Source organism: Nipponia nippon, unplaced genomic scaffold (assembly GCF_047370975.1).
Source record: "Nipponia nippon isolate SJK-2023a ecotype South Korea unplaced genomic scaffold, ASM4737097v1 scaffold_1, whole genome shotgun sequence".
In the NCBI taxonomy this organism is placed as follows: domain Eukaryota; kingdom Metazoa; phylum Chordata; class Aves; order Pelecaniformes; family Threskiornithidae; genus Nipponia; species Nipponia nippon.
Window position 1 is genome coordinate 77,229,644 of NW_028262290.1, and position 11,529 is coordinate 77,241,172.

An 11,529-nucleotide genomic window follows, 5' to 3' on the forward strand; every position below is an offset into this window, starting at 1 on the left:
AAAATGTTCATTCTACATCCCAGGAAGTGGGTAGGGGTAAGATTCATCTTGTCTAACTGTTAATATCTACTGCATAATTATCTACCTCCGAGCCCGTCATCTAAACTCCATTACTCAATAAAAAGAAATACATACAACTAAAACCCAAGTAATCCACCTCACTCCAAAGTAGATCTCTAAAACTGACCTGACAAATCAGACCTTAAACTTTGTATTTCTTTCCCGCCTAAATATGACTTGCTCAGATCCACAGCTAGACAAGACTGAATCCCACTGTAAGATTCTTTCCATTGACTCCATTACATTTAAGCCCCCCCTTCTACAATATTTTTAATATTTCCTAAATAATTCTACAAGCAGAGGCAACCAAAACAAAACACAGGCGAAACAAAACATACAGTTTTCCTTGTACTTTGGGGACTCCTGGAAGCGGATTGCAGCCAGAATCAAGAAAAGCACACATGGCCAGAGTATTTCAGTGAGAGACAGGACCTGAAAAGGGAAATCAAAACATCGTCAGTACTATAGAAAACAGGATTTGGGAACAAATCACTAAAATTCATATATCTTTTAATAAAAAAAATTAAATATCCCCTCTACAACTACTTAAGGGAAAATAAGATGATTAAAAGCAAATTAGTAATTAAGACTTCTATTTAAAATCCTTATAATTTTGCCAAATACACTGCTTTCAGAATACAAAAGCAGTTTTCACCTTCTATTTATAGTGTTTGCAGATATTTCCCCCGGCCAACACAGTGACTCTGACAACATAATGACAGTGACATCCAGCTTTCCCATACCTGAGCCTCCTAAGAAGCCAGCAGCATTCTGCATCTTGCTGCAACTCCTCATGCTCCCCTGAAGCCTGCTGTCCTGAACCCTGCCTGGCAGCATGCCTTCTTGTACTTCCCTGGCTCCCTGACTGCCATTATACCCTTTCTTTCACCTGCAGTCACCTCTCTCCAAAAGTTGCCTTTGTCACCCCCAGCAGCAGGCCATTTTGAGACCAGGCTAATGGGCCTGATGCTGCCCACTGCCACGCTTCTCATTTCCCTGCCTTCCCATTTCCAGGGACACAAGGAAAAGGCACCCAAGCTGATACGCTGTGGGACTTGCAGATTTTGACCGTGTCTCCTCTGAGCAAGTTGCACATACACGGTATGTGCTTGAGCCTCTGCAGAGGCTTGTTTTTCCCCCAAACAGATTGCACAGAGGGGGGGAAAAAAGCAAAAAAAAAAAAAAAACCAAAAATAATTGTCTCAATTTTCAGCTGCAAAAAAGAAGAAACTGCCATTCAGCCAACTTTCAAAAGACTTTAGATTCACTGGTAAAAGTGCTAGGAAAGCATGAATACCAAACTCAGTAACAGAAGTGTAGTAGAAATTACAAAGAACCACACTAAAGATCTCCCATTAGAGGCTATTAACTTCTCCGAAGGCTATTGAGGATTTTTATTTCTAAGCTGTCAGAGTTGAATCAAATCCCACTGGGGAAGTGATCCTAAACTTGAGTATGTTAGAAAAATACCTGAGAAAAGTAACATAATGCTTAAGAACAAAATCCAATGGCAGAGTCTTCCTTGTGGAAAAGTCCTGCTCTGCTGAACACAAGGCAAGGAACTAAAGGCTACCTGAAATTTTGGGAAATTGCCATTTATCTAACTGAACACTCTCCGAACCCAAAAGGAGCCAACAAAAAAAAAAAAAAAAAAAAGGCCTGGTGCTTTCAAATTTTCAGGGAGCAGTGAGGGCCAGCTGCTCCCTAAGGCACGGGGAGCCATGGATGGTAACACCTCCCAGCAGGGCAGGGGCCTCAGCAGCTGGGGACCCATCCCACAGGACCCCACGAGGCAAGTAAGGCAGGCCCAGCCAGCTTCAACCAGGAGTCCTGATCCTCAGGAAAGGCTGTGGTGATGAGGCAGCACCACGGTCAAACCAGAAAGGCAGCATCCAAGCACAAGAGCTGAGCTGGAGAGCGGTGCTCCTCTGACTTCACCCAGTCAGGAGCTGAGCCCTGGGCCCAGCTGGAGCCCCAGGTGAGGGGGCTGGCCAGGGCCATTAGGGCTTAGTGGTGCCCCCAGGGCTCTGGCAGCAGCCTACCCTCCTGGGCATGTTCATCAGCATACCTCCCATCTGGGACTGTCCTTGCTGTGGAGCGGTGCCATCATTTCTGGATATCAATGGGCTGTTTTGGGGCAGTGTGGAGCCAGGTACAACAGATGAGGAAAGGAATGCTGTAGAAGAGACTTGGGGGGGGGGGGGGAGGTGTCACCAGGCTGCCGATGAGGGGCTGGAAAGGGTCAAGGCTGCCCCTGGAGACACACACCACCCCCTGGGGGGGTCCCCAGGCCAGTGCTGGGGGAAGCCCCATAAGAAGCCCAGGCAGGGGGTCAGGGCTGTGGAAGACCAGAGCTCAGGGTGAAGCTTGCAGGGGGAAGGCCCTGGACAGCCACAGGCCAGGCTCCCTGGTGCTCACCTCAGGGCTGAAAGCAACCTAAGCTGGCAGTCAGGGCACAGCACCAGCCACCTGCTCCCTAAAGGGCAGGGAGCCAAAGGGGATGCCAGGCCAGCAGGGTCCTTGCCAGGCAGGGCCTGTCCTGCAGCACCCCAGCAAGGCAAGCAGGCTAGGCAATGGCAGCCAGGTTCAACTGAGAGCCTGGATATCCAGGTGAGTCTGCAGCAATGAGACAGGCCTAAGATCAAACCAGGAAACTAACCCATAGGCTATGGTCACATCCAATATGAGCAGCCAGGACCAGACATGGTCCTACAATCACTAGCAGAATCAATAGAAAAGTACAGCTGATCCAGAAACTACCACTGCTACTGAAGGCCCCAGACTGAGTTTAAATAGGGGCAGGGCTGGGTGTGTGGGTGGAGGCCCCAGGTGAGGCTGTTCAGTACCATTAAGACCTATCAGTGCCCTCAGAGCCCTGACACCTGTGAGCAGAGCTGTAGGTATATTTAGGTATTCACTTGATAATGCCTTCTAGATAGGATAGAGCTACTTATCACCTGCTCTTCTTTGCTTTTCCTCATCTTTGTGTAAGCTAGAGAAGCTACTTGGGATTCTGCATTGTGGGGACTCTCTCTGGGGAACTTGTAGACTAACCAAAGTCTTCTGATTTCAAGCTTGCTGTTCTGTTCTCTATCCCTCCTACTGCATGGGACTTTTACCAGGGAATTCCTTTACCTCTAGCAAGCAGGTCAAGCATAAATAAAGAAACTGAATGTGTTTCAATAGCTTTCAAGTCCATTGCACAATATCCAGAATCATACTTGGGGGCACTGGGCACTAAAATAACTGTGCCAGCTTTTTGCTCTTTCAGTACAACAACCAGGACAAAACACAAAATCATGTAAATAAAACCAAGGTGAGGAGCCACCACAGCTAATTCCAGGCAGCTCTACTTCTGAAAGCCCAGGACTGGACTCATGGCCAAAACAAGTCACTGGTTGTCACCAACCAAAAAAACCTTGATGTTCTTGGTTCTATTTAACAAAGACTCATGATGTGGGAAGAACAGGAATGGCTTTACCTACGAGCTCAGTCACCAGTATCCAAACTGTTAGTAAAAAAGGTAGTCTTATTGTACAGAGCTAAATCTAGGCCTTAACAAAAGGATGTGAATTTGGAGCAGCATTTCACTAGGACATGTATTGGTGAGAGTACCTCTTTGGTCAAGGAAATCTAACACGTTATTTGTAATTAGTACAAAGGTTTCAAGCAAAAACTGCAGGGAATTAAGTATGTTGGTAAGAGGAATTTATTTGTGCTACAAAGCAGAGAAGGAATAGACTTGGTTTAACAAAGGTAACAAAGGCCTTCCCGTAGGGACAGAACAGATTTTATTAAATGTCTCTGGAGAAATAGACCTGGGATCAAAAATATCACACTATCTTATCACTAAAAGTGAAGAAGAGCATGATACTAGCACTGTGGGATACTTTTGAGCTGTACAAACAGCTTCATAGGACTTATGGTATCTGAAAGATTCTACTTGCTTACCAGAACAGAAAAGCAGAAAACATATTGTATTTCCCATCAACTGAGACAAAACAAAAACCTACTAGTGGAGAAACAAATTTCCCATCAATTCAGAATAAGGCAGACTTCTGACTTTAAAATCTAGATTAGTTCACCCAAACAAACACAGAAATACCCTCATTCTGGACCTTCTTTTTTCTTACCATTTCCCCTATGAGGCTGCATTAAGGACCAGTCATTCATATTTAAGATAGCTGTGAAATTAATTGGACTTTCTCCACGCACACTCCCTTTCGTATACCATTGCAGGTCACCAGAGGCCCACTCTTGCAACTTTCATGGGGTGTGATACATCACTTGGCCTAAAACTTTGAGTGACATTCTTCCTGTAGATTTTCATGGACTTTGGATGCAGCCAAGGAAGCTCATTTGTTTCAGGCAGACTTTAGTTAATTGGTTTTGGCCTGTTCCTGGGCTTTTTTCTCTGCAATTACATTTTAGAAATATTTTGAACTTTAAGAGTTTGACCCATTGAGAATTGCTGCTGGATTATCAGATGGTATGGAAAACAAAACAGAGAAAGGGGAAGAAATAACCCATTTATAGGTATAACTCAGTGTCATTGGGCTAGAAATACAATAGAATACTCTGTGACTAGAAAAGTCACACAGGTTGTAACATAGTAGGGTATGCCAGGTACAGAACAGTTACAGTTGAGAACTCTCCTCTGGTTTAAGCTCTTCCAAAATTAATTTGCTCAGTCAGAATATCCAAAAATCTGGCATGCAGGGAAGGGTTATTATTCCAAATCTGGGACAAATGAGCCAAAGATTCTTAAACTACAAAAATACAACAGCAGCATTTTTTTAAATGGGCAAATTCTCTCTTTTTTTTTTTTTTTGCACGACCCTAGGGATCAAAATGAACATTGCACAATGCCACTAGCATTGGCACTGGGGGAGAAAGGCACCAAATTAAAAGAGCTGTAAACAATTGTTGTTCTCATTCTGGGCTGCATTCATTCTCCTTGATTGTTGCCATTCACCTGAGAAACTTCATTGCACCTAAAGAATAGGGTTAATAGCAATGATTTTGGTGAATCTATAAAATTCAGTGTTTAATAAATATATCAAATTCACAACTGGAGAATACCAGTGAGCCAAGCAAGTATAGGCCTATTAGAATAAATTCTGTTGTTTAGAAGGTTTTTAGGAAAACAAATAGTTTCCCCATTTTCCATTTATCTCCAGAATTTCAGTACACATTAATGGCTTATCAGAGCTAGACTTCTCAGTCTAACATGCTTATGCCTTTTTTTGTTAGAGTACCATGAGTCTGGATGCAGATAATAGCAGTTGCAGGGAACCTAGGAACCTAGAAGTAATCCTATTGACCATATTGCCACAGTCTGCTCCAGCTGTCCTTACTACCACCTCAACCACTGCCTGGGTAGCAACAGCAGCAACGCTGCAGCTGATGAGGGACTGTGAAATAGTTAGGATTTTTTTCCAACCTCCAAAAGGGCCCTTAGCAGTCCTGTCCTTTGGTAAGCTAATGATTTTTTTAGGTGAATAAAACAAACCCCACTCAGCTGGCTCCTGCAGAGCATGCAATAGCAGCAGGATTTGGGATAAGTACAAGGACTGAAAAGGCAGCTGCAGAGGCAACAACAGCAGGTTGGGCTGAAGTGGAAATAGTTGGAGAACACAATGAACCATCAGCACACTGCAGACATTAAGCAAGGAAGACTGATGTTATTGAGCAAGTTATTCCTGGTAAAGGTGGGAAGTAATACTGCTGTATGAGGCATATTCATGTTCAAATAGGAAAGGCAACAAGAGAAGAAGGTCCAAAGAAAGGGCATTTGAAAGATGGCAGCCCTTGCACAGCTGCTTTGCTCAGGCACTGAGGGGAACAGGGGTCTGAGAGCTCATGCCGTTCTGCTGGGTTACACCTGGGAAGAGTAACGGATCTTTAGGACCTGCCTGACGAAAGCAGACAACTTTGCAACCATTCACTGGGGTTTTTTTGTTTGGTTTTTTTTTTTTGCACTGATGCAAAAACATACATGTGCAAAACAGAAGGCACTCATCAGTAAGCAACTTTTAGGGATGTTTATGTTTTTTAAAGTGTGGAAGAAAGGAGTGTCAACTGTAAAGGACAGAAACCAGGCAAAGATGACACTCAGTGTAGGGGCAGATGAAGAGCAAGAATTATACCAGCATTTTCTGTCATGCTTAACATTAACCCAAAATGAAAATGATTAATAATAGCAACTTTTTAAAAAAGGCATAGTCTTAGGATAGGCTATGTTTCTGTTTTCTCCTAATAGCTGTATTAGCAACTACACGCTCCAAGCATTTCACAACGTGATTATAATCCCAATTCTCCTCTAAATTAGGGTATCAGAAAAAGAGAATTTGGGAATCACATTTCATCCTTTACCTAGCTGCAAATTTAGATGGTAATAAATACTATATAAACAATAGAAGAAATGAAGTGATAGAAAACTTAAGTAATACAATTGCCTGATGTATGTATCTATCTATCTCCTGAGCTTCCAGAATCTGTACTTCAGAAGCAAAAGCTTCTGAAAGCAGAAATGAGAAGCTGTCTTCTACACAACTGCAATTTCAAACTCCAACTGATGTCCAAACGTACATATTATCCTGTGCTGCCTTTGAACCATGTCAATAAGAGGCGCCGATGCCTGTCTGAATTTCAGTCAAAACACCTACTCTTTACAGAACACTTAGGTCTTTCACAGCCCCTTCACCCTTCACTGTGTGATATCAGCTAATGCCACATGGCACTCAGGACATATTCTTAGTTCAACAGAGCACGCTTGTCTTCTAGCCCTAACTGCTGATAAATAACCATGAGAAGACAACTGCCTTCTACAGATAGATCTACACGATATAATACAGAGCTGAAGCACATCAGATCTTTCAGGAGATGCTTCTCTCGTCAGATTCAGAAAGGTCTGTCCTGCCGTTTCCATAGGCGGGTGATCCACCTGGATTTCCCCTTGCGTAACTGCAGATGGAGCGCCTTCGTGGCTCTGTGTTCACACAATGAGCACGTAGGGAGGTTTTGCAAATTCCCCAGGGCAGCTCCTGGCTCTGAACAGGCAGAATCAAGTTTGCTTTGGGTCATTTATTTTAACTCCTGGTTTGGGGAAGTCTGCATCGCAGTGAGCTCGCTATTCAGGAAAGCTACCTATTAGGCAAACTTAAAACTTACATGAATGAAGATTTTGTCCTTCAAAAATATATAAGAAGGAAAACTAGACAGAGCAAGAAGAGAAATAGATCACCATGGAGGAAAACATGAGATACTGAGAAGCCACTTAATGCACACCAATTAAAGTATGAGGAACAGGGAACATACAGAAGTGTTTAGGAATGGAGAAGAATATAACCAACAGCACCCCTCCCCCCAAAATGTCTTTCATACTAAACAACATCACCTGAAATCATTTGGAGAAGAAATTCTCTCTCTAAATCACAATTTTATTTAAGTGAAATATTTCCGAAATGAAAAGGTGTATGTTTATTTAATTGAGGTAATCCTATCCGAAGCAGCCAACATGCCTCATTGCAAACCCCCAGATCATCACAGACAAGGGAAATCAATGAGAAACTATTATTTGAAGTGACTTTTTCTTTCCCCAAAAATCTTATCTCACTTGAGAAAATTCACTTCCTTCTATCTTAAATTAAAAAATCGCGTCAATCACAGTAAAAGCAAACAATGACATCTCATCTCGTATTTGAGTATTATTTTAATTTTGACTGCTGTTGAAGTAGCTGCCACATTCTGCACACTGGAATTTGAAAGGTTAAATTAGGCTTTATAGAGTGGATAAGAAAGGAAATTTAGAAGTACATACAATTTTAATGTACAGTCCTTGCATTCCCCATATCTAGACCTTGATCACAATTGTGCAAGCTTTCTTACACTACCAATGAGTACCTGTATGTAATTTTCCAAAACTCACCGGTTGCCTCACACGGCAGAGCCAATTCTTCCAAAACAGAGCCTTGAACTGGTGTACAGCGTGCCCCATATTGTCTTTTCTTTCCTTCACCCACTTGCAGAGTGGCTTATTAAGGACTTTCTAATTCAGAATCATCTTGCCAAGCAGTCTGAACATATTATTCAGAAGCTGATTAATTCCAGCACTAGAGAACGGTGCAAGAGATTTGCCTGCTTGCTGAGAAAAGATGAGATTATGTTTCTGCCTCTTGTTCTGCATCACTGAGGAATCTCATCTTTCCATCTGCTGCTCAGTGCAATGAACAGTAAGGGGATGGGTTTGTATAAATGCCTTCAGGGTGCTTTACTCCACAGTATATGTTCTGCACTTGTTTCTACTTTTCTGGAATAAAAATGAATGTAAACAACAGGAAAAAAGAATATGTAACACACATTTGCCTTTTTCCAGAGTTTGGTGACTTTCTGTCACTACAGTGTTAATGTCATTTTGCATGCATACGCTTAGATTTCTGAAAAAAGAATAGTAGGAAAATAAGTACACTCTTTAACCACGTAGCCCTATAAATGTCTGTATATATATATACACCCTTATAAGTACACATCTAGCACTGTGGTGGTCCCATTGCATCACCATACGACAGTTTAATTTTATCTTATAAAGGGTGTGTGTTTGACATTTCATTCTCCTTTTTCAGTATACATTACCGACGTAAAGGTGGAATATTCCAACGAGTCAGAAGACCGTGTTAATTAATTGCCACATGCCACCCAGGATGAAAATCAGTCTTCCAGCATTTCCTTCAGCAAAGAAGAGGGAGGGCAATTCCCGGAGCTGCGCGGAGGGATCTGCAGGAGGGGAGCCTGCGCATACCTGTGGCAGCAGGGCCACCCGGAGACACAGCCGGTGTCCGGTGGTGCAGAGCTGTGCTGTTTTACTGGGGGGTGAGGAGGACTGCCCTACCGATTGGGAATGCCACCTTGAGCAGAGGAGTAAACTTTCCGTACGTTTTGTTCTACCCAAATGAATTGCCTAAGATAGAATCTGATCCCCAAAAGCTCTCTCTATGGTCGATGGAGACACATAACACAGCCATTATAGAAGGTGATTCAAACCACCTATAATCTGAATCATGAATCACACATACATACACATTAGGACAGTGTGATGCCTGAACAAATATTCATTATTTCTCATTATTGCTGAGTAAATTGCATCATTACATTGTCTGCAAAATGTATTACTATTGAATGAGAGAGAGATCTTAACATTCATAGCTATTTTTCCACATTAAGAGTAAAATCCCCAAAAATGTAAAAACCTTTTGGATACAGAAGTCACCAGTGAGGAATCCAACTTCCACTAAATTTGAGCTAAGGCAGAAATCTAAAAAAATTAATGAGTCTGATACTTCTGCAATGAGCAACTGCGCATCTGTAGGTTCACTGAGCTCTGCCAGTTTCCATGAGATGAGGTTCAGCTGGTGTCTTATGTCCAGTGCCTGAGCTTCCCTTTTCCAAGCTTTGGATTTGGGACACCCAGCAGCATTTTTTGGCCCTCCAGAGCATCTTGTGAAGCTTAGTTACTCCACTTCATGTTAAACTGACTGATTAATCTGTTAAAATCTTTGTATTTGAAACAGTGAAAATTCCTGTTTTAATTTTTACATTTTGCATGGGTTCAAGGAGTAGAGAAAAAACAGATTATATAGGTGTCATGAATTCATAAATTTTTACATACTGGTAAAAATCCCCTCCCAGCACAGCAGAAATCACAGATGCAGTCATGGCAGAATATGACTAGTTGAACGCCTTTATTCCTCAAATATGGTGGGATTTCCTTTTATTTTCTCTGCTCTGAGACCAAAAAATTACTGAAGTAATCATTTAGCTTTAAACAGAAATGTGAAGGTCCTCAGGACATACTAAAGAACTAAGTACTTCAGTGTTTACCTGAATGATGTTAAGCATGTTTGTACCCCTAAGGTAGGATTAATTAAGTTATGTATGAAGGTGGGTCTATTGAGCTCATCTTCTGTTCTTCTGTTAACCCCTATTTTCCACTCCACTCCTCCGTCGTCGTGGTACTGGCAAAGTGCGCACCTCCAGCGGTCCTCGAGCAGGTTACCATCTTTCTGCTTCCTCCAGTGCCAAGGAGCAGCCCCTGTGCTGCGTGACAGAGCCACGCGTCCCCCGTGTCTCACCTCTCCCATCATCCCCCCGCGGTGGGGCTCTCCTCTTACGCATGCCCTACGGTGGCAAAGTGTAGCTGGGCAAACGACCGAAAAGGAAGACCATACCCCACCAAGGAGCTCCACTTCACAGCCGGCTGGCATTTGCATAAGGGATGTCTCTGCTTTTAGTCAAGCAATGCCAAAATCCCTGCTATTTCAGAGTATGTACAGTAATTTTGCTCACTAGGACCAAAGGCAAAATTCTGACATAGCTGAGATGAAAATTCTGTGCACAGCTGAAGTATGCATTTTTAAACAAATATTTGTCAATAATTGAGTGTTATGAATACATGAATGGGTTCTCACAGCCGTTGTGGAAAGCTGGGGAGCAGAATCTATAGTGTGTGATTTGCAGGAAATGATAAACTAATCAGTCAGCATAATGAATTACAAGCAGTTATTTATCAAAGCAACTGATACGGAAGCCAGTTCCTGGCTGCAAGTATGTAAGCTAAAACAGCTCACATGAACCATTTCCCACATTATTTTGAACAAGTAATTCTGCAAAATCTCTGCTCATCCGACTGTGTGATGTGCATAATTTATTATGCTCTATATAATTACATACTCATAAATGTTGTGTTCTGTTTTTTTAATGCTAAAGAGCTTTTCATGGATACAGGAAACAACTATTTTGTGTGCAATTAGTATTCAGTATTAATGAACTACTGACTCCTCGTTTTACTATATAAGACACCCACCAGACAAACAGCCCTCACGGCAAGTTCTGTTAACTTCATTTGCCCTCATACATCATTGTTCTTTCCTAAAGAAATTCATTCTTGCCTAGTATGGTGTTCTGCAGTAGTAGACTTGTTTTTTCTAGAACAAAATTTATGAAAGTAAGAGATACCTCATAAACGTTCAACCAAGAACAACCCCTGCAGTGGCATTCTGGGAAATTACTTCTGAAAGTAATGTTAGAAGAAACAGTACGTATGAGCTTGATTGTATTATTTGCAATGTTCTAGAAATATGAGAAATATGAAATCAGACCACCACCACCCACCCCCCTCAACAAACCCTTGGCACAAAAGAGACGATAATATTAAAAATTAAGCACACAGGCAGGAAAAGTAAATCAGTTCTGAATATTTTTGGAAAGACGTAGCAGCTATATTGCTGCCATCCTGGAAGCTCTTTTGAGTCATCTAGGTTGCATCAGTACAGTGCCAAGCAGTATCCTGTGCAAGTACCAGCCTCAAATAGCAACTTTGTTTAGACGCTGCACGTACAAAGAGCTTAAAAAGGTTCAAACACAGCACAGTTGCTGGTAGGGTAAATAAACTATATGCTTTCAGGGTTCCTT